Genomic DNA, 6,069 nt, shown 5'->3' with positions numbered 1-6,069 from the left:
TTAGAGACAGACTAGTATGTGGGCTACGGAGTGAAGCTACACAAAAGAGACTGTTGACTGAAAGTCATCTGACCTTGGCAAAGGACATTGAAATCACTGTGTCCATGGAACTAGCTGCTAAAGAGGCTCACCAGTTGAGTTCATCAGGAACTTAGTGGGTTCATCTAACAATCCTAAGCATCAGCTGATACATTTTAATCTCATACACAGGGTAAACCTTCCACCTAGAAAACATAATTTAATGAACATATTAACCTCTCTTCTGTGTGATCTATGTAATCAAGGTGCCTTTGGCTCCTTTATGCATATTCATATGTAGCAAAGAACTATTGACAGCTGGTTACCATAAAATAACTACTGCAGTGGGTTTTACCCAACAGATTGCCCATTCATGATCATTTAGTGCAAATGTGTACCTTACTGATTTTATTATAATAATTGTATTTACCTGCAATAACTAGTTTCCATAATATACTGATATATATTTTAACAGTATTCTGTCTCTAGCTGTATAATCATTCCTGCTGCTATTTTTTCTGATATATATATTTTAACAGTATTGTGTCTCTAGCTGTATAACCATTCTTGCTGCTATTTGTTCTGATATACACTACCGTTCAAAAGTTTGGGGTCACTTTGAAATGTCCTTGTTTTCGAAAGAAAATACATTTTTTTGTCCATTAAAATAACATCAAATTGATCAGAAATACAGTGTAGACATTGTTAATGTTGTAAATGGCTATTGTAGCTGGAAACGGCTGATTTTTAATGGAATATCTACAAAGGCGTACAGAGGCCCATTATCAGCAACCATCAGTCCTGTGTTCCAATGGCACGTTGTGTTTGCTAATCCAAGTTGATCATTTTAAAAGGCTAATTGATCATTAGAAAACCCTTTGCAATTATGTTAGCACAGCTGAAAACTGTTGTGCTGATTGAAGAAGCAATAAAACTGGCCTTCTTGAGACTAGTTGAGTATCTGGAGCATCAGCAATTGTAGGTTCGATTACAGCCTCAAAATGGCCAGAAACAAATAACTTTCTTCTAAAACTCGTCAGTCTATTCTTTGTTCTGAGAAATGAAGGCTATTCCATGTTCTGTTTCATCTCAGCCGTCTCCACACCCTGATAAAAGTGTTTTATTGGTATCTTCCACTAGATGGCAGTAAACACCTGCTGTAACTAGACTACGACTATGTGTTCGGTTTCAAACATGCAGTTTCCCAGAGGAGGAGTGCTGATCTAGGATCAGGTCCCCCCTGTCCATTTAATCTGTTTCATTATGATCTAAAAGGCAAAACTGATCCCAGATCAGTACTCCTACTCTTTATGAATACTGTCACAGGTGACTCCTCAAGATGAGGCTCATGATTTAAAAGTTATATTCTTTAAGAATCAATTAATATCATTAAATGAACTGCTTTGCCATGAACAGATCTGTGAGGTCTTAACTTAAAGGTGCTGTATAGACTTTATGGTCATTTAAATGGGGTTGAACATTCATCCCATCAGATTGTGTAAAGGATTGTATGAGTTCAGAAAAATACTGACTTGGAAGCATCTCTCTGACCTCACCCTGCTGAAACACACTCAAGTAAAGACCACATAGCTACAGTTATATGCTTTTCTGTTTTTACCCACTTTTACAGCCAATGAATGGACTGGTATCAATATGAATCAGTGGAATAAACAGACTAGTTAACCATTAATAATGTTTCCAGATCTTGCACTACTCATCTCATGTGTATATACTGTATTATATTCTATAATATTCTACTGTATCTTAGTCAATGCCGCTCTGTCATTGCTTGTCCATATATGTATATATTCTTAAATCCCATTCCTTACTAGTTTTGTGTGTATTGGGTATATGTTGTGAAATTGTTAGATATTACTTGTTAGATATTACTGCACTGTCGGAGCTAGAAGCACAAGCATTTCGCTACACCCGCTATAACATCTGCTAAACACGTGTATGTGACAAATAAAATGTGATTTGATTTGATGAGGACTGTTATTTATTTAATCAATTGTAGAATGCTGTAACGTAACAAAATGTGGAAAAGGTCAAGGGGTCAGAATCCTTTCTGAATGCCCTGTATCCTCCTCTTTCTACCTGGTTTCCTTTTCCTCTGTCAACCACCAGCCTCTCATCTCCAAGACAAATGAATGAGGTGAGAAAAGGAAGAGGTGGATGTACTGAGGCGGCAGGTATTTAAGGGGGTCAGCCGCAGCACTAGCCGGGACTCCGGACTAATCACAAATTCTTACTCTGAATGTATCCTGCAGCGCGCATGGATACCATATTTGAGTGATCTAATGTAGTGCCACATAACTACCTTCATTAGCAGCCAAGCATCGATCAACATGTCACCAGAATAAGACCCTCGATATTTATTGGAAAGGAGCATCAATCTCATCACCTTGTACGTTCACCATAATTTATTTAACCTGTAGCCCGGCGGCAGGATTAACTCGGCAAGGGGGCATCGGAAATTACTAAGGGGGCACAACTATTTTCGCTTGCTGATAACACAGGGTGGATAATAATCGATAGTACAATTACACACAATGTATTTGCAGCCACGCACGGCTGTCTTGCCGCAAGAATACAGGCTACTGCACCGCTTTACAAACGTGGACAATTCATAACCGGCTCGAGAAATTGCAAGTTATGACAATGCTACACAGCTACATGCACAATACCCAGCAATCCAATGCAAAACAGTTGCTAATTACCGTAATAACACTTCCTCATGCAAATACAAAGCATTTCCAATGGCGGAAAGCAAACAATAATGTAGAATGCACTACCACGACTTATCGGTACAATGCAGCTTGGACGCAGCTACCAAGCTGTCTTCCCACAAGAGTGCCGTCCTACGCTGCGTATGATAACAGAGACATTAGTATTCCATAGCAACGAGTTGTTTATGGCAACACTATAGCTACATCATTACTCAACCATTGGTCAAGGTCTGCCCACCCTCATCAATTTAATGCAAAGCACCTCTTCTACATTATAAAACAACATTAAAAACAATCAGATTATATTATAAACTAAACATTTCCAATCCAATCACAGAAATCAAGCAGTAGACTTGGCAGCAACGCCAATAAAGAAAATCACATCTACGCCTATTTCTGACGTTTGCCACGCATTTCCAAAAGCTAGCAAATAACTAAATACTACAAGCCCAGCCAGGCTGCCTGTTCTTACCCAGATTCAAAAGAGTTGCAGCCGCCTTGATGCTGTGTTGAACCTCCTCAGCAGTCTCTCCTTGCACTCCCCACGGAATTTGCTTGTAAGATCCCTCTCAAATGCCAGTTGAATCAGCTGCGCTTTCCTCCTCTGCAACATGCTCCGTCTGTGCTCACTGAATGTGCTTGTATCTCTCCCATAACTCATCAAACTGCATCTGCCTTGCAGCAGTCACTCTCTGCCTTTGAACCACGTGCTACAAAATGTCTGTTTTCTCCTGCAGTACAGGCGGGTTGGGTATTTCCCCAGACAAACCTGCGCTGGCTCCTCATCACCGAGGTCGTCAGGCACTAACGGAGGCGTCGGTGCTTGTAATATACTGGCGGTGCTGCTGCTAGGTTCGGTCTTGGCGGCTGCAGGCCGGGTTGGTTACCTCCTATGTCACCAGGCTGCAAGACAGTTGCGCAGCTGCCTTTGCTGCTGGGCTCGGCGGCCTTGGCCTCTGTGATTAGCGTCGGCCCAGCGGCCTTGGCCTCGGTGATTAGCGTCGGCTCAGCGGCCTTGGCCTCGGTGATTAGCGTCGGCCCAGCGGCCTTGGCCTCGGTGATTAGCGTCGGCCCAGTGGCCTTGGCCTCGGTGAATAGCGTCGGCCCAGCGGCCTTGGCCTCGGTGAATAGCGTCGGCTCAGCAGCCTTGGCCTCGGTGATTAGCATCGGACCAGCGGCCTTGGCTCGGTGATTAGCGTCAGCCCAGCGGCCTTGGCCTCGGTGATTAGCGTCGGCTCAGCGGCCTTGGCCTCGGTGATTAGCGTCGGACCAGCAGCCTTGGCCTCGGTGATTAGCGTCGGACCAGCAGCCTTGGCCTCGGTGATTAGCGTCGGCTCAGCGGCCTTGGCCTCGGTGATTAGCGTCGGACCAGCGGCCTTGGCTCGGTGATTAGCGTCAGCCCAGCGGCCTTGGCTCGGTGATTAGCGTCGGCCCAGCAGCCTTGGCCTCGGTGATTAGCGTCGGACCAGCGGCCTTGGCCTCAGTGATTAGCGTCGGCTCAGCAGCCTTGCCTTTGGCCTCTGTGGCAGGCTTCTACCCCTCCCCACCCGCTTTGATCCGATGCTGCCGTTGTGCCCTGGAGAAGCCACTTTCTAATATCCATCATACTATCAGATACCTACATAACTGTTAACATTAGCTAAATTCCATCCAGCTGCGCGTTTTTTCTTCGTAGTACGTAAATTTGAAAGGAAAAACCTAAACGGTCAAATTGACCCACCCTTCTACTGTGAAGTTTTTTTCAACCGGTAAAATGTGGATGACGTACGTATGATGCGTGCAAGGGAGTTGCATGAATGAAGCATACACAACAAATGGGTTGGGCGTGACGGAGGGGGCAGATTGTGGGACAGAATAGGGGTACAAAACCGAGGGGGCACAATATTCCAACTAAGTGGGCATTGCCCTCTTCTGCCCCCTGGTGGCGCCGGGCATGGGTGTGTTGAACATGCATGTATGAGAGAATACCTGTGAATGACTAACCTTTTTGACAGGAGGAATAGCCACCCTTGTGAATGAGGAGAGTGTGGGTTGTTATCTCTTAGACTGTAAAGGATCAGATTAATAACCAATAAAATGAGTGTGGGTATCGAAGAGAGAACCGTGACAGATCAGGTGGAAATGGGAGGAGAACTGAACTCTTAGGACACGAAGCCTGAAGACTACTGAACCAATCATTGCATAATAAGATTGAAATGTTGATAATAAGAGATTGGAATTTGCCTAGTAAGCTGATTGAATAATACGTTTCAATATATAATGTTATCTAGGGGTTCCGATATATAATGTTATCTAGGGGTTCCGATATATAATGTTATCTAGGGGTTCCGATATATAATGTAATCTAGGGGTTCAGATATATAATGTTATCTAGGGGTTCCGATATATAATGTTATCTAGGTGTTCCGATATATAATGTTATCTAGGGGTTCCGATATATAATGTTATCTAGGGGTTCCGATATATAATGTTATCTAGGGGTTCCGATATATAATGTTATCTAGGGGTTCCGATATATAATGTTATCTAGGGGTTCCGATATATAATGTTATCTAGGGGTTCCGATATATAATGTTATCTAGGGGTTCCGATATATAATGTTATCTAGGGGTTCCGATATATCATGTTATCTAGGGGTTCCGATATATAATGTTATCTAGGGGTTCCGATATATAATGTTATCTAGGGGTTCCGATATATAATGTTATCTAGGGGTTCCGATATATAATGTTATCTAGGGGTTCCGATATATAATGTTATCTAGGGGTTCCGATATATAATGTTATCTAGGGGTTCCGATATATAATGTTATCTAGGGGTTCCGATATATAATGTTATCTAGGGGTTCCGATATATATTGTTATCTAGGGGTTCCGATATATAATGTTATCTAGGGGTTCCGATACATAATGTTATCTAGGGGTTCCGATATATAATGTTATCTAGGGGTTCCGATATATAATGTTATCTAGGGGTTCCGATATATCATGTTATCTAGGGGTTCCGATATATAATGTTATCTAGGGGTTCCGATATATAATGTTATCTAGGGGTTCCGATATATAATGTTATCTAGGGGTTCCGATATATAATGTTATCTAGGGGTTCCGATATATAATGTTATCTAGGGGTTCCGATATATAATGTTATCTAGGGGTTCCGATATATAATGTTATCTAGGGGTTCCGATATATAATGTTATCTAGGGGTTCCGATATATAATGTTATCTAGGGGTTCCGATATATAATGTTATCTAGGGGTTCCGATATATAATGTTATCTAGGGGTTCCGATATATAATGTTATCTAGGGGTTCCGATAT

The sequence above is a fragment of the Coregonus lavaretus genome, assembly GCF_964263955.1.
Source record: "Coregonus lavaretus genome assembly, chromosome: 2".
Lineage (NCBI taxonomy): Eukaryota > Metazoa > Chordata > Actinopteri > Salmoniformes > Salmonidae > Coregonus > Coregonus lavaretus.
This window is presented reverse-complemented; position numbering follows the sequence as displayed.